Below are 19,005 nucleotides of genomic sequence, written 5' to 3'. Positions count from 1 at the left end.
GATGTCAGAGGATAATAAATAAAAGATGTAGAAAAGCAACTAATACTCACCTCACTGCTCACCTGTCAGTCTCACTTCTTATCACCACCGCACATTGAAAGTCTGAGCCTCTTCACAATAGGCCAAAACTTGCAACCATGACCAGGCGCATGCTCATCGTAAGGTCAACATCATCACCTTAAGATACATGCACAGGGATATCCTTTGCTAGTCAGTTGGAAGTCCCTGCCTAGAGTGCACATCGTAAGGTTGCAGCATGATGTAGCATGATATCACAACATCGTGACTTTATGAAATGCATGTGCAAAGACCCTTCCAGGCTGATCACAGCTTAGCATGAAGAGTTCTGGAGATTTTGAGAGTGACAGCAGTAAATAGATGTGCAAAGGACTATATGGGGGACAGTGAGCAGTGGTGGAGGCCAAAAAAATGAGCAGAGAGGTGAGTAATGTTTTTTTTTTTTTTTAACCTTTTGCTGGCCCTATTTTGTTGAATTCACACAGAACGAATTACAGAACAAAATCCCTATTATGAAGAATGCAGATTTTTGTAAAATTCAAGCAGAATGTAATACCGCTCTAATAAATTCGCCCTACTCTACTTGTGACCTTAAACTTGTTTTATTAATGTATCAATTTCCAGTACAAACAGAAACATCTGTGGCTGATTACTTAGAACAGCAAATGTCATAGTGAATCACCTCAGATACGAATATGATGTGGTGACATTTTTTTTCTAATCACCATCAATTCCGTGCTGGAATGTCAACACAATCTAGATAAATGTGAGGCATTTACAATAACAATAGACTTTACAGTATCAAATCACTGAAAGAAGATTAGCCCAGTAGATATGAATACAAAGTTGGTAACTGAAGTCACTGAAAGAACCGTGTTCATCAGAAACCTGTTCAAATATGTAGTACACAGTTGCAAATGCTAAAATTAAAATTGTAGCTTGTTAATGGAGACGGTTTTAACTGACAAGTAGCCATGAAGAGATTAAACAAATATTCCTGACATTAAGGCCGGCCTCACACTTGCGTGTTTTACAGACGTAAGAGAGGTGCTGAAAATACAGATTGCATACGGTACAATGCTTCTCTATGCCCCAGCTCCTATCAGCCGTATTTTACTGATCCGTATTATACAGTCTTCTACGGCCGTAGAAAAACGCAGCATGCTGCATTTGTCACCGTATTACGCAAAAAATACACCAATGAAAGTCTATGGGGCGAGAAAAATACGGATTACACACGGAGCAACAGTGTGACTTGCGAGAAATACGCAGCAGTGTTCTAGGAAAAGCCGGCAATTCAGTGCGGTGTACAGTAAAATCACACTGACAGGTTAGAATAGAATAGCTAAGATAAATGTCTACACATAGTATAGGGGTATATATATATATATATATATATATACATATATATGTCAGTGAGACACATATATGTATATATATATTAATATTTCAAACAGCTAGATAGCTTAAAAGCCGGTAATTCAATCGCCGGCTTTTGCTATCTCCTTCCTAAACCCGACATGATATGAGACATGGTTTACATACTGTAAACCATCTCATATCCCTTTTTTTTGCATATTCCACACTACTAAAGTTAGTAGTGTGCATGTGCAAAATTTGGGCGCTCTATCTATTAAATTTAAGGGTTAAATCGCGGAAAAAATTGGCGTGGGATCCCCCGCGCAATTTTCTCCACAGAATGGTAAAGCCAGTGACTGAGGGCAGATATTACTAGCCTGGAGAGAGTCCACGGTTATTGCCCCCCAACCCCCCCGGCTAAAAACATCTGCCCCCAGCCACCCCAGAAAAGGCACATCTGTAAGATGCGCCTATTCTGGCACTTGGCCACTCCCTTCCCACTCCCCTGTAGCAGTGGGATATGGGGTAATAGCTGCTAGGAAACCACTGATAAGGACAGGCAACAAGCAGAAGAGACTTGTTTGGACTAAAGAACGCAAGGAATGGACATTAGACCAGTGGAAATCTGTGCTTTGGTCTGATGAGTCCAAATTTAAGATTGTTGGTTCCAACCACCGTGTCTTTGTGTGACGCAGAAAAGGTGAAGGGATGGACTCTACATGCCTAGTTCCCACCGTGAAGCATTGAGGAGGAAGTGTGATGGTGTAGGGGTGCTTAGTTGGTGACACTGTTCGGGATTTATTCAAAATTGAAGGCATACTGACCCAGCATGGCTACCACAGCATCTGGCAGCAGCATGCTATTCCATCCGGTTTGTGTTTAGTTGGACCATCATTTATTTTTCAACAGGACAATGACCCCAAACACACCTCCTGGCTGTGTAAGAACTATTTGGTCGAAGAAGTAGAGTGATGGGGTGCTACGCCAGATGACCTGGCCTCCACAGTCACCAGACCTGAATCCAATCGAGATGGTTTGGGGTGAGCTGGACCGCAGAGTGAAGGCAAAAGGGCCAACAAGTGCTAAGCATTTCTGGGAACTCCTTTAAGATTTTTGGAAGACCATTCCCAGTGGCTACCTCTTGAAGCTCATCAAGACAATGCCAAGAGTGTGCAAAGCAGTCATCAAAGCAAAAGGTGGCTACTTTGAAGAACCTAGAATATAAGATATAATTTCAGTTGTTTCACACTTTTTTGTTAAGTATATAATTCCACATGTGTTAATTCATAGTTTTGATGCCTTCAGTGTGAATGTACAATTTTCATAGTAATGAAAATACAGAAAAATCTTTAAATGGGAAGGTCTGTCCAAACATTTGGTCTTTACTGTAGGTAGCATAGTTCTGTGTGCTAGCATTGTTCTACTCTTTTTTTTTTAATTCCCCGAAAACCAAAACAATATTTAATACAGTCTGTTTTTTCAGGCTGAGGCCTCGTGTTTCTGTGTTGGAAAAATTGTAGTTTCACAGGCATACGTAGCATAGTTCTGTGTTCTGATATTGTTCTACTCTTTTGTTTTTTAAGTATTAAAAACTATTAAAAAACTAACTATTAAAAAAAAAAACTAAACATATTTCATAGAGTCTGTTATGTCAGGCTGAGGCCTGGTGTTTCTGTGCTGGAAAAATCGCTTTGCAGGCATACTTATTATCAGATATAATTTAGCTCCAAATAAATATATTTGTGTTGAGCTTGTGATATAGTTTAGTACTCCATTTAAAATGGGCATGGCAAGGGGAAAAGGATGAGGAAATGGACGTGATACTGATAGTGCATGCAGAGGATGAGGCCGTGGCCAAGCTGAAAGAGGGCCACAACAAAGCCCCACATCTTTGTGCTCGACCTTCCTGTCCCAGTTTCTAGGGGACCGCAGCACACCACTATTGAAGCAAGAGCAGTGTGAAATGTTTGTTTGTTGGATAGCAGATAATGCTTTCAGTCACTTAGCCACCACCACCATGTCTTCCACACGGTCAAGTCTGAGTAGCTGTGAGTGTGGACAGGATATTCCTCACCATGATCCTCCTTCTTCCACCATGCTGAGTGCCCTAAGTGTTACTATGTTCAGTTTTCCGTTTCAAGATTCCGGACTCCCAGCCGATCAACTTGAAGTGGGGCCAAATGAGATCGCATGTAGCGATGCCCAAAGCTTTGACCAGACACGGTCACACAAAGGCGATGGTGGCAAAGTGTCACAAGAGGTGAACAATGATGAAACACAATTGCCAGAAGGTCAGGAGGAGAAGCAGGGTGCGGATGTGGAAGACAAGATGGTGGATGACATAGTGACTGATCCAACCTGGCAGGAGGAAATGTAGAATGAGGACAGCAGCACATATGGGGAAGGAGGCATTTCACCCAACAGACAGGAAGAAGCAGTTTGGTGGCTACAGACAGAAGGCGAGCATCCATTCCCCGTAACACCAGCATGGGGGAAGTTGCCATTCCAACTGTTAGATCTTCCTGAGTCTGGTTATTTTTAAAAAATTCTGCCGATAACCCCAAACAGGCTATTTGCAGCACCTGCCATGCCCGCATCAGCATGGGTAGCAAAACTACCAGCCTGACCACCACCAGCCTGATCAGGCATATGGCAGCAAAGCACCCGACTTTGTGGGCCGAACCCCAGGCTCCAGGAACACTGTCTGCAGGTGACACCACTGCTTCTTCCACTGTTTTGCGTAGTTGCCAATCCCCAGTCCACCGTGCATGTAAAGATGCCTCTAGTCCTGCACCTGTTGTTGCCCACAGTCAAGCAGCACCATCATCAAGCCCATCCACGTACTTGTCCCAGCACAACCTTCAGTTGTCTATAAACCAGTCATTGGAATGCAAGTGGAAATACACAGCCCACGCCCCACAGGCCACAGTACTAAATTCTAACATTTCTCTTCTGCTTGCGCTCGAAATGTCACCTTTTAGGCTCGTTGAGACAGAAGCTTTCCGCAACCTGATGGCGGCGGCCATCCCAAGGTACTCGGTCCTCAGTCGCCACTATTTCTCCCAGTGTGTCAAACCAGCATGTGTCCCACAGCATTACCCGTGCCCTCAACAATGCTGTTACTGGGAAAGTCCACCGAACCACGGACACATGGACAAGTGCTTGTGGGCAGGGATGGTACATCTCACTGACGGCACACTGGGTTAACATAGTGGAAGCCAGGACCCAGACAGACCTTGGGATTGAACACATCCTCCCCACACTGAGGATTGCGGGCTCTACATCAATCAGGGTTGCCCCCACAGTGTACAGCTCCTGCACCTCCTCCTCCTCTTCAGCCTCCATCTCTGAAATCAACACATCAGTCAGAAGCTGGAAGCACTGCAGCACTGCCTCAGCCAAGCGGCAACAGGCTGTGCTGAAGCTAATCTGCCTAGGTGACAAACCGCACAATGCAGAAGAGTTGTGGACAGCGCTGAAAGAGCAGTCAAAGAGTTGGATGACACCGCTGAACCTACAGCCAGGCATGGTCATGTGTGACAATGGTCAGAACCTGGTGGCGGCTCTGAGGCAAAGTGATCTCACACACGTACCCTGCCTGGCCCATGCGCTTAACTATGTGGTTCAACTTTTCTGAAAAGCTACCCTGAGCTGCCGGATCTGCAAGTGAAAGTACGTGTGATGTCCCTACGCATTGGAACTCTACACTGCATATGTTGAAAAGTAATAGTGAGCAGAAGAGGGCCGTTGTTGACTACCAACATCAACAAGGCCATTGATATTCAGTTCAGACTTCACACATAAGACCTCAGGAGTGGATATGGATGATAGACATATGTATCATCCTACAAAACTTTGAGGACTGCACCAAGATGGAGAGCGGCGATGATGCCATAATTAGTATCATCAACCCACTTCTCAGCATTCTGAAAACCTCTCTGCTCACAATTAAAGAGGATACATTGCAGGCAGAGCACGAGGACATGGAGCAAGGAACCATACATGGTGATTACACTCAGCCCAGCCTCATGTCTTCACAATGTGGATTGGTAGGCAATGAGGAGGTGGAGGAGGAAGAACAGGAGCTACTTTCATGCGCTGTAGACGGTACTACAAGCATAGCTGTCATACCGTCTGTTCAGCGGGCATGGCCTGAGAAAAGGAAGGAGGAGGATGAGGAGGAGGACAGCATGGTCAGTCATCCTGTTGATGAGGACACGGAAGTCTTGCCTGTTAGCAGTCTGGCACGCATGGCTGCTTTATGTTGCGCTATCTTTCACGTGACCCTCGCATTCTAAAAATTTTTGGTGACACTCATTACTGGTTTGTGACACTTCTAGAACCAGCATACAAGGAGAACTTTCAATCGCTTCTGCCAAAGGCAGAGAGGTGTACTAAAATGTTGTAGTACAAGAGGGCCTTTGCAGCGGAATTACTTAGAAAATTCCCATGTGAGAACACTTTCAGCAGACATCAGAGTTTGTTATACAACCCAGGAGTCCAAGCGAGAGTGACAGAAGTACAATCCAGCTCAGGCAGGGGAACAATGGAAAAGTTCTGGGACAGTTTTCTCAGACCCTCCCATTGTTCCGGCACAGAGGCAAGGGGTGCTGTCACAAGAAGTGCAATGTTTGGAAAGATGGTGAGGGAGTACCTTGCAGATTGTACAAACATCCTCCGTGATTCCTCTGTGCCTTTTAATTATTGGGTATCCAAGCTGGACACGTGGCATGAACTGGCTCTCTAAGCCTTGGAGGTCCTCGCCTTCCATGCTGCTAGCATTCTGTCTGAGCGGGTTTTTAGTGCCGCTGGTGGAATTATAACAGATAAGCGCATCCGCCTGTCAACTGAAAATGCTGACAGGCTGACTCTTATAAAAATGAACAAGGGAAAGAATGGGCAAGACTTCTGTACACCACCAAGTGAAAACAGCGAAACATAACCTCTAATACATTCTCTATTTTGGGAAGGTGTATTCTCATGCACCTCTTCCCAACCACACATGGGTATACGCTTCCAGATTTGGCCTGTTTGTTGTTATCTGTTGTGAATTCCGCTCTTGGGCTCCCTCCGGTGGTTGTAAGTGGCACTTTTGTGAGTTCTGCTCTTGGGCTCCCTCTTGTGGTTTCTAGTGGTATGGCTGCTCCTTGGAGTTAGCTGTCATCAGCTGCCTCCACTTATCGTCTCTTCTGCTTGGCTATTTAGGCCTGGCTCTTTCTTCAGCCTGTGCCACTTGTAAATGGTTCCTGGTTGGATTCACATCTCTTTGGATTTCCCTGTTATCCTGACCAGTTCAGCAAAGCTAAGTTTTTGCTTGCTCTTTTCTGTCCATAGATTGTGGACTTATCCATTCTGTGCTTTCTATGTTTGTCCAGCTTATCAGTATGAATTAATTCTGTCTTGCTGGAAGCTCTGGGAAGCAGAGTTACCCTCCACACCTTTAGTCAGGTGTGGAGATTTTTTGTAAACTCTGCGTGGATTTTTTGTATTGTTTTATACTGACCACACAGTATTCCATCCTGTCCTATCTATTTAGCTAGACTGGCCTCCTGTGCTCATCCTGGTTTCATTCTGTGTATGTCTTTTCCCTCTCCACTCACTGTCATTATTTGTGGGGGCTAATCTATCCTTTGGGGATTTTCTCTGAGGCAAGATAGCTTTCCTGCTTCTATCTTTAGGGGTAGTTAGCTCTTAGGCTGTGACAAGGTGCATAGGGAGCGTTAGGAGCATCCCACGGCTACTTCTAGTGTTGTGTTGAGCTTAGGGACTGCGGTCAGTACAGTTACCACTTCCTTATGAGCTTGTTCCATGTTGCTCCTAGACCACCGTATCATAACAGTTATCCTCCTCCTTATTCTCATCCTCATCATCCACAACCAGTAGAAAATCAGGGTGAACGGATTCCATGATGACAAAGTCACAAATTTTATTGTGCAAAGGTGTTTTATGATTCCCTTTACTAATTGGAAAATAAAACAAATGTTACTCCCAAAGGGGAAAATGTCATAATAAAGAGATGTACATCTATTCTTCCTATTTATTCTTTTATTTTCCATTTTTCCTATCTCTGGTCAGTCCTTTAATGAGGTAGTTTATACCTCTACAATAGAAAATTATTCGAAGACTTTTATATTATACTAGATGGTGTCCCGATTCTAACGCATCGGGTATTCTAGAATATGCATGTATGTATGTATGTACGTTGTGCTGTGAGTGGGGGTTAAATTCTGTGCCAATATCACGGGCGGACTGCGCCTGTCGCTGATTGGTCGCAGGATGTTGGGGGTTAAGGGCACACGATGTCGGGGGTTCAGGGCACAGGATGTCGAGTGTTCGGGGCGCATGATGTTGGGGGTTTGGGGTGCAGGATGTCGGGGGTTCGGGCAGCCTGTAGTGCAGTTTGTGGCGCCGCCTTCTTCCAGCCCATCCTTTCCTTGCCGTCAGTCCCAGAAGCCTGTGATCTCGGCCTGGCCTGGCTGTGCTGTGTGCAGCCTGTCATGATCCCAATGGCAGGGGATCACTAAAGGACAAGCACAGATACAAACAAGCTCTAGGGCGATGGAACCTGAGCTGACCGCGACCCTGAACCTAACACACAAATAAAAGTAGCCGGGGAACGTGCCTACGATGATCCTAGACGTCTCGCTCCAGCCGAAGATCTAACTTCCCCTATTAGAAGAAACACAGACCTCTCTTGCCTCCAGAGAAATACCCCACAGAAATAGCAGCCCCCCACATATAATGACGGTGAAATGAGAGGAAAGCACATACGCAGTATGAAAACAGTTTCAGCAAAATGAGGCCCGCTAAAGCTAGATAGCAGAGGATACAAAAGTGAACTGCGCGGTCAGCGAAAAACCCTTCAAAAAACCATCCTGAAATTACTTGAACTCATGTGCCAACTCATGGTACATGAGGAGCAATTTCAGCCCACTAGAGCAACCAGCAGCAAAGAATCACATATCTGCAGGCTGGACTAAAAAAACAAATAAAGCAAAACACCAAAACAGGAAAATCCAAACTTAGCTTGACCAGAAGGTTCTAGGAGCAGGCAGCAGAGGTAACAAGACACACTGGATACATTGATAACCGGCGAGGAAATGCCAGCAAAGCCAGGTTAAATAGGAAACTCCCATATCCTGATGGAACAGGTGGAACCCAGAGACCCAGGAAAGACAAGTCACCCAGTACCATCAGTAACCACCAGAGGGAGCCCAAAAACAGAACTCACAACAGTACCCCCCCTTGAGGAGGGGTCACCGAACCCTCACGAGAACCACCAGGGCGACCAGGATGAGCCCTATGAAAAGCGCGAACCAAATCATCAGCATGAACATCCGAGGCAACCACCCAAGAATTATCCTCCTGACCATAACCCTTCCACTTGACCAAATACTGGAGTTTCCGTCTGGAAACACGAGAATCCAAGATCTTCTCCACAACATACTCCAATTCTCCCTCCACCAGCACTGGAGCAGGAGGCTCAAGCGAAGGAACAACAGGTACCTCATACTTCCGCAACAACGACCGATGGAACACATTATGAATAGCAAACGATGCCGGGAGATCCAAACGAAACGACACAGGGTTAAGAATTTCCAAGATCCTATAGGGACCGATGAACCGAGGCTTGAACTTAGGAGAAGAGACCTTCATAGGAACAAAACGAGAAGACAACCACACCAAGTCCCCAACAAGAAGTCGAGGACCCACGCGGCGACGGCGATTAGCAAACTGCTGAGCCTTCTCCTGGGACAACTTCAAATTGTCCACCACATGACTCCAAATCCGATGCAACCTATCCACCACCATGTCCACTCCAGGACAATCAGAAGGTTCCACCTGACCAGAGGAAAAACTAGGATGAAACCCCGAATTACAAAAGAAAGGAGAAACCAAGGTAGCAGAACTAGCCCGATTATTAAGGGCAAACTCGGCCAGCGACAAAAAGGTAACCCAGTCATCCTGATCAGCAGAAACAAAACACCTTAAATAAGTTTCCAAGGTCTGATTAGTTCGTTCAGTCTGGCCATTCGTCTGAGGATGGAATGCAGACGAAAAGGACAAATCAATGCCCATCTTAGCACAGAACGTCCGCCAAAATCTAGACACAAACTGGGATCCCCTGTCAGAAACGATGTTCTCAGGAATCCCATGCAAACGAACCACATTCTGAAAAAACAGAGGGACCAACTCAGAGGAGGAAGGTAACTTAGGCAAGGGTACCAGATGAATCATTTTAGAAAAGCGATCACACACAACCCAGATGACGGACATTTTTTGAGAGACAGGGAGATCCGAAATAAAGTCCATGGAAATGTGCGTCCAAGGCCTCTTCAGGATAGGCAAAGGTGACAACAATCTACTGGCCCGAGAACAGCAAGGCTTAGCCCGAGCACAAACCTCACAAGACTGCACAAAAGAACGCACATCCCTCGACAAGGAAGGCCACCAAAAAGACCTGGCCACCAAGTCTCTAGTACCAAATATTCCAGGATGACCTGCCAACGCAGAAGAATGGACCTCGGAGATGACTCTACTGGTCCAATTATCCGGAACAAACAGTCTCTCAGGCGGACAACGATCAGGTTTACCCGCCTGAAACTCCTGCAAAGCACGTCGCAAGTCTGGGGAGACAGCAGACAAAATCACCCCATCTCTAAGGATACCAGAGGGCTCAGAATTTCCAAGGGAGTCAGGCACAAAACTCCTAGAAAGAGCATCCGCCTTCACATTCTTTGAACCTGGCAGGTATGAAACCACAAAATTGAAACGAGAGAAAAACAGTGACCAACGAGCCTGTCTAGGATTCAGACGCCTGGCAGACTCAAGGTAAATCAAATTTTTGTGATCAGTCAAGACCACCACACGATGTCTAGCACCCTCTAGCCAATGACGCCACTCCTCAAATGCCCACTTCATGGCCAAAAGTTCCCGATTACCAACATCATAATTCCGCTCAGCCGGCGAAAACTTTCTAGAAAAAAACGCGCATGGCTTCATCACTGAGCCATCGGAGCTTCTTTGTGACAAAACCGCCCCCGCTCCAATCTCGGAAGCATCAACCTAACATAGTAACATAGTTAGTAAGGCCGAAAAAAGACATTTGTCCATCCAGTTCAGCCTATATTCCATCATAATAAATACCCAGATCTACGTCCTTCTACAGAACCTAATAATTGTATGATACAATATTGTTCTGCTCCAGGAAGACATCCAGGCCTCTCTTGAACCCCTCGACTGAGTTCGCCATCACCACCTCCTCAGGCAAGCAATTCCAGATTCTCACTGCCCTAACAGTAAAGAATCCTCTTCTATGTTGGTGGAAAAACCTTCTCTCCTCCAGACGCAAAGAATGCCCCCTTGTGCCCGTCACCTTCCTTGGTATAAACAGATCCTCAGCGAGATATTTGTATTGTCCCCTTATATACTTATACATGGTTATTAGATCGCCCCTCAGTCGTCTTTTTTCTAGACTAAATAATCCTAATTTCGCTAATCTATCTGGGTATTGTAGTTCTCCCATCCCCTTTATTAATTTTGTTGCCCTCCTTTGTACTCTCTCTAGTTCCATTATATCCTTCCTGAGCACCGGTGCCCAAAACTGGACACAGTACTCCATGTGCGGTCTAACTAGGGATTTGTACAGAGGCAGTATAATGCTCTCATCATGTGTATCCAGACCTCTTTTAATGCACCCCATGATCCTGTTTGCCTTGGCAGCTGCTGCCTGGCACTGGCTGCTCCAGGTAAGTTTATCATTAACTAGGATCCCCAAGTCCTTCTCCCTGTCAGATTTACCCAGTGGTTTCCCATTCAGTGTGTAATGGTGATATTGATTCCCTCTTCCCATGTGTATAACCTTACATTTATCATTGTTAAACCTCATCTGCCACCTTTCAGCCCAAGTTTCCAACTTATCCAGATCCATCTGTAGCAGAATACTATCTTCTCTTGTATTAACTGCTTTACATAGTTTTGTATCATCTGCAAATATCGATATTTTACTGTGTAAACCTTCTACCAGATCATTAATGAATATGTTGAAGAGAACAGGTCCCAATACTGACCCCTGCGGTACCCCACTGGTCACAGCGACCCAGTTAGAGACTATACCATTTATAACCACCCTCTGCTTTCTATCACTAAGCCAGTTACTAACCCATTTACACACATTTTCCCCCAGACCAAGCATTCTCATTTTGTGTACCAACCTCTTGTGCGGCACGGTATCAAACGCTTTGGAAAAATCGAGATATACCACGTCCAATGACTCACCGTGGTCCAGTCTATAGCTTACCTCTTCATAAAAACTGATTAGATTGGTTTGACAGGAGCGATTTCTCATAAACCCATGCTGATATGGAGTTAAACAGTTATTCTCATTGAGATAATCCAGAATAACATCCCTCAGAAACCCTTCAAATATTTTACCAACAATAGAGGTTAGACTTACTGGCCTATAATTTCCAGGTTCACTTTTAGAGCCCTTTTTGAATATTGGCACCACATTTGCTATGCGCCAATCCTGCGGAACAGACCCTGTCTCTATAGAGTCCCTAAAAATAAGAAATAATGGTTTATCTATTACATTACTTAGTTCTCTTAGTACTCGTGGGTGTATGCCATCCGGACCCGGAGATTTATCTATTTTAATCTTATTTAGCCGGTTTCGCACCTCTTCTTGGGTTAGATTGGTGACCCTTAATATAGGGTTTTCATTGTTTCTTGGGATTTCACCTAGCATTTCATTTTCCACCGTGAATACCGTGGAGAAGAAGGTGTTTAATATGTTAGCTTTTTCCTCGTCATCTACAACCATTCTTTCCTCACTATTTTTTAAGGGGCCTACATTTTCAGTTTTTATTCTTTTACTATTGATATAGTTGAAGAACAGTTTGGGATTAGTTTTACTCTCCTTAGCAATGTGCTTCTCTGTTTCCTTTTTGGCAGCTTTAATTAGTTTTTTAGATAAAGTATTTTTCTCCCTATAGTTTTTTAGAGCTTCAATGGTGCCATCCTGCTTTAGTAGTGCAAATGCTTTCTTTTTACTGTTAATTGCCTGTCTTACTTCTTTGTTTAGCCACATTGTTTTTCAACCTGAAAAGGGAGCGAAACATCTGGCTGACGCAACACAGGAGCAGAAGAAAACCGGCGCTTAAGTTCCTGAAAGGCCTCCACAGCCGCAGGAGACCAATTAGCAACATCAGCACCCTTCTTAGTCAAATCCGTCAAAGGCTTAACAACACTAGAAAAATTAGTTATAAAACGACGATAGAAATTAGCAAAGCCCAAGAACTTCTGTAGACTCTTAAGAGATGTAGGCTGCGTCCAGTCACAAATAGCCTGAACCTTGACGGGATCCATCTCAATAGTAGAAGGGGAAAAAATATACCCCAAGAAAGAAATCTTCTGGACTCCAAAGAGACACTTTGAGCCTTTTACAAACAAGGAATTGGCCCGCAGGACCTGAAACACCTTCCTGACCTGCTGAACATGAGACTCCCAGTCATCAGAAAAAACCAAAATATCATCCAAATACACAATCATAACTTTATCCAGATATTCACGGAAAATATCGTGCATAAAGGACTGCAAGACTGAAGGAGCATTAGAAAGTCAGAAAGGCATTACCAAATACTCAAAATGGCCCTCAGGCATATTAAATGCGGTTTTCCACTCATCACCTTGCTTTATTCGTATAAGATTATACGCACCCCGAAGATCAATCTTAGTGAACCATTTAGCCCACTTAATGCGAGCAAACAAATCAGTCAACAATAGCAAAGGATACTGATATTTTACGGTAATCTTATTCAAAAGACGATAATCTATACAAGGCCTCAAGGAACCATCTTTTTTGGCCACGAAAAAAAAACCTGCTCCCAAAGGGGACAAAGATGGACGGATATGTCCCTTTTCCAAGGACTCCTTAACATAATCCCGCATAGCAGTATGCTCTGGCACTGACAGATTGAACAAACGACCTTTAGGAAATTTACTGTCTGGAATTAAATTTATAGCACAATCGCAATCCCTGTGAGGAGGAAGCGAACTGAGCTTAGGCTCCTCAAAAACATCCCGATAGTCAGACAAAAACACAGGAATCTCAGAAGGAGTAGATGAAGCGATAGAAATCGGAGGTGCATCATCATGAACCCCCTGACAACCCCAGCTTAACACAGACATCGATTTCCAGTCAAGGACTGGATTATGAGTTTGTAACCATGGCAGACCAAGCACTAGGACATCATGCAAATTATACAGTACCAGGAAGCGAATCACCTCCTGATGAACAGGAGTCATACGCATGGTCACTTGTGTCCAGTACTGAGGTTTATTCATAGCCAAAGGTGTAGAGTCAATTCCCTTCAAAGGAATAGGGACTTCCAGAGGCTCCAGACTAAACCCACAGCGATTGGCAAATGACCAATCCATAAGACTCAGGGCAGCGCCTGAATCCACATAGGCATCGACGGAAATGGATGATAATGAACAAATCAGAGTCACAGACAGAATGAACTTAGACTGTAAAGTACTAATGGCAACAGACTTATCAACCTTTTTTGTGTGTTTAGAGCATGCTGATATAACATGAGCTGAATCACCACAATAAAAGCACAACCTTTTTTTCCGCCTATAATTTTGCCGTTCACTTCTGGACTGAATTCTATCACATTGCATTATCTCAGGTGACGGTTCAGACGACACCGCCAAATGATGCACAGGTTTGCGCTCCCGTAAACGCCGATCAATCTGAATAGCCATAGTCATAGACTCATTCAGACCAGTAGGCGCAGGGAACCCCACCATAACATCTTTAATGGCCTCAGAAAGGCCATCTCTGAACTTTGCAGCCAGGGCGCACTCATTCCACTGAGTAAGCACCGACCACTTCCAAAATTTTTGACAATAAATTTCTGCTTCATCTTGCCCCTGAGAGAGGGCCAAAAAAGCTTTTTCAGCCTGAATCTCTTGGTTAGGTTCCTCATAGAGCAAACCCAATGCCAGAAAAAAACGCATCCGCATTAAGCAACGCAGGGTCCCCTGGTGCCAATGCAAATGCCCAATCCTGAGGGTCACCCCGCAGGAAAGATATAATAATCTTGACTTGCTGAGCAGGGTCTCCAGAGGAGCGAGATTTCAAAGAAAGAAACAACTTGCAATTGTTCCTAAAATTCAGAAAACGAGATCTATCTCCAGAAAAAAACTCTGGGACAGGAATTCTAGGTTCAGACATAGGAGCATGTACAACAAAATCCTGTATATTTTGAACCTTAGCGGCAAGATTATTCAGGCTGGAAGCCAAACTCTGGACGTCCATGATAAACAGCTGGGATCAGAGCCATTCAAAGATTAAGAGGAGGAGGAAGTAGCCAGGCTGCAATAAGGCTAGGCAGCAAACTCTGAGGGAAAGAGAAAAAAAAAAAAAAAAACTTCCTCAGACTACTTATCCTCCTACTTCAGCCAATACAATTAACACTTTGTGGGCCGGTTATACTGTCATGATCCCAATGGCAGGGGATCACTAAAGGACAAGCACAGATACAAACAAGCTCTAGGGCGATGGAACCTGAGCTGACCGCGACCCTGAACCTAACACACAAATAAAAGTAGCCGGGGAACGTGCCTACGATGATCCTAGACGTCTCGCTCCAGCCGAAGATCTAACTTCCCCTATTAGAAGAAACACAGACCTCTCTTGCCTCCAGAGAAATACCCCACAGAAATAGCAGCCCCCCACATATAATGACGGTGAAATGAGAGGAAAGCACATACGCAGTATGAAAACAGTTTCAGCAAAATGAGGCCCGCTAAAGCTAGATAGCAGAGGATACAAAAGTGAACTGCGCAGTCAGCGAAAAACCCTTCAAAAAACCATCCTGAAATTACTTGAACTCATGTGCCAACTCATGGTACATGAGGAGCAATTTCAGCCCACTAGAGCAACCAGCAGCAAAGAATCACATATCTGCAGGCTGGACTAAAAAACCAAATAAAGCAAAACACCAAAACAGGAAAATCCAAACTTAGCTTGACCAGAAGGTTCTAGGAGCAGGGAGCAGAGGTAACAAGACACATTGGATACATTGATAACCGGCGAGGAAATGCCAGCAAAGCCAGGTTAAATAGGAAACTCCCATATCCTGATGGAACAGGTGGAACCCAGAGACCCAGGAAAGACAAGTCACCCAGTACCATCAGTAACCACCAGAGGGAGCCCAAAAACAGAACTCACAACAGCAGCCGCTCCTCTCCTCCTGCGAGCGGCCTCCAGCCACCTCCCTATCCTGGGCTGCGGGGTCTGAGCTCCAGACCCCCAGCCACCATGCCGGGCCCGCAGCCCGGGAGCAGAGCCCGTGTGTATGCCGACGTGAACCCGAACTGGGGATAATTGGCACACAGGGGTCCGGGATGGGGCAACGCATTACCTTACTGGGGGCACTGACTGGAGGGGAGTATGGAGCGGGCAATGACTGGAGAGGAGTAGGGAGGGGCCAATTCGCGGCTGGACTGTGCCTGTCGCTAATTGGTCACAGCTGGGCGCGACCCTTAGACGATTACATATATATATAGAGAGAGATACATACACATGTTGGCTGTGCAGCTACACGGACATATATGGAATATAGCTTTATCTGGCCACGTAGTAGATAACACAGCCCACACAGTAGTATACAGCACAGCCCACACAGTAGTATACAGCACAGCCCACACAGCAGTATACAGCACAACCCACACAGTAGCATACAGCACAGCCAACATCTCTCCCCCCTCCCCCCCTCCGAGAATGGCCCCACCGTCCAGTAAAAAAAGCCCACATTCCTCACCTCTCCTCGTGCCCGCGCTGCTCCCTGCTCCTGTCTCGGTGGCTGCCGCTGGCACCAGGCTTAACGTCTTCTGTGCCGCTACAGGCAGTCCAATTTTTGCCAAGGGTGTCTATGATGCCAATAGTATATTTTTAAAAAATGTATCCCCCTTGGGGAAATGTTTGTCAGCCCATGCACTGTGTGTATGGGCATTACAAATCTAGGAGACACACTCCTTTACATTGGGACTTGTTTATAATGAGGCCTTCAGCAATGTCTCCTTGTTCTCCACCGCTAGAACACCATGGTGAACTTGTTGTATGCTGCTACAGCCATTCCATTTTTGTGCAAGAGTGTTTTTATGATGCCCATTACCAATTTGAAAACAAAAAAAGTTAGTCCCCCAGGGGGAAATGTAAAAATGAGATGTTCATTCCCATTTATTTGTATATTTTCCATTTTTCATACCTCTGGACTATCCTCTTATGAGATACTGTATACCTCTACAATAGAAAATATTGAAATGCTATTATATTATACTATTTTTATTTATATGCCTGTCTCTGAGCTGTTGCTAGGGGCAAACATATCTCATTGGACACATTCTGGCTTCAAATCTATGAACCTGTGTTCGCCGCTCCCTTTTGTTATTTTCTTTCAGAGGTAGATTCCCTTTTTAATTTTTTTTTGTTTGATTTCAGTATTATTTATCATTATGTCTCCTCATTCTCCGCCACTAGATCACCAGGGTTAACGTGTTCTGTGCTGCTACAGGCAGTCCAATTTTTGCCAAGCCTGTCTATGATGTCCATAAAAGATTTATAAAAAAGGTACCCCCCATGGGGAAATGTTTCTAAGCCCATGCACTTCATGTATGGGCGTTACAAGTCTAATAGACCCGCTCCTTAACATTTGACCTAGTTTTCAATTGTGCTAGTTGGGCAGTCTGTGAGCACATATCCACATCACTGCAAGGCTTCAAGGCACTGTATGTGAGTATATAGATCTCCTTGCATACATCAAAAGGCTCCAATACTGTCTGCTGCTGCGTATTTTATATTTACCTAGCTGCAGTTATGCGTGGCAATTTTTTTTTTTAAGGTTATACCTGCTCATTTTATTATAAAGCAATCATTAGCCCCCTTTTTGCAAAATTTATTTGCTTGGTCACGCTGCAGACTACAGTCAGGTCATTGCAATACAAGAGCGTGAAAATATAATTTTTTACCTATTTTTTTTTGGGGGGGGGCAAGCATCAGATGTGAGTGGGCCTAAAAATCAGTCCTTTTTTGTGATGCTATCTAATATTTTGGAGTGTCTTACAACATTTTTGGACATTTTGCTGCCCCAAAAACTTTAGCTGGCCCTCAAAAATTTAGCTACAGTTGTTATATTTATCACTGTGAGTTGTATGCCACACGCATCGCATATCATTGCGCTAAATATCTTAAAATTTTAGTACTCCAATTTTATTTTTGGGTGTCATAGCCAACTTTTTGACACATTTTTCTTGTGCCCAAAAAAATCAAGGCCACATTTTGATCAGTCTGTTATCTCTGGCTGATGCCTGGCGTATCAGTAGTGTCAAAATCCATGCTTTGCAGGCATACGTTGCATTCTTCTGTCTGCTACCTTTGGTGTACTCAGTATTTAATGCTTAAAAAAATAAAAATTATACAGTTTGTTATCTCCGTCATACACCTGGTTTATCTGTTGTATCAAAATCTTCTGTCCGCAGGCATATGTTGCAATGTTCTGTCTGCTAGCCTTGGTCTACTCAGTATTTATTGTTTAACAAAAAAAAAAGAAAATTTATACTGTCTGTTTTGTCAGGCTGAGGCCTGGTGTATCTGTGGTTGAAAAATCTTAGTTTGCAGGCATAAGTAGTATAGTTCTGTCTACTAGCCTTGTTCAACTAACTTTTATTTTTATTTGTTTAAATCTGCAAAAAATCAGAAACAATTTATACAGTCTGTTATGTCAGGCTGAGGCCTGGTGTATCTGTGGTGGAAAAATCATAGCTTCTCAGACATAAGTAGCAAAGTTCTATCTGCTAGCGTTGTTCTACTCTTTTTTTTTTTTTTCGTTTTTCCAAAATTCACCAAACCCCCCCCCCAAAATGTCCTCCACTTCAATCAACACCACCCTGTTCATCTTGATGCGCATTTGCTGTGTGATCTTGAACATGTTCTGCAGAAGAGCATTCACCGCATCCTAATTTCTTCGGGTGTATAGGAGCAGCCAATTATTCATATTTCGGGGGCTGAACAAGATGGTACCCCTCATCTCTCGCAAACAATCAGAAAACTGTGGATTACATTCAGCAGATTTGTATTTTTGCAGGATTTTTTTCCGGAGGTGCGTGTTAGGGCTAACGGAACACACCGAGTAAATATAGATGTTATTATTGGTGCGTTCGCAGCCCAGGGTCCACCGTGCAGGAGGAACCTGCTGCTATCAAAAGACAGCACTATATGGTGGTATGAGCGAACTCTGTTACTTCACAGAGTCGCACAGAAAGAAGACGCTGTGCCCTGGTAACGTCACAGGGGAACACAGGTAACTGCTGAGCTTATGGCAGTCAGTGGTCACGCACTCAGAGAAGCACACAAAACACTCCTCTCCGATGGAACTAGAATTCTAGAGGCTATGAGCCAGCCCTGAATACATTCATACAAACCTCCTCACCGGAGGTGCTGGTATTCTAGGGGCTTATTTCAGCCAAACCATGTCCACATACAGCCGTAACCACAATAGCAAAGCTCATACACATGTTGATAATAGCGCATGGCCATGCGGCCATGCAAATCTTTTATAT

At 44.5% G+C, this 19,005-nt stretch overlaps 1 pseudogene; it reads right to left on the bottom strand.

The window, feature by feature from the left end:
- Positions 1 to 19,005, bottom strand: part of LOC138637791 (piwi-like protein 1) — a 96,532-nt pseudogene that overhangs the window by 62,978 nt on the left and 14,549 nt on the right.

The sequence above is a fragment of the Ranitomeya imitator genome, chromosome 5, assembly GCF_032444005.1.
Source record: "Ranitomeya imitator isolate aRanImi1 chromosome 5, aRanImi1.pri, whole genome shotgun sequence".
NCBI lineage: Eukaryota > Metazoa > Chordata > Amphibia > Anura > Dendrobatidae > Ranitomeya > Ranitomeya imitator.
The sequence above is the reverse complement of the archived record's forward strand: the minus strand, read 5'-3'. Positions and strand labels throughout refer to the sequence as shown.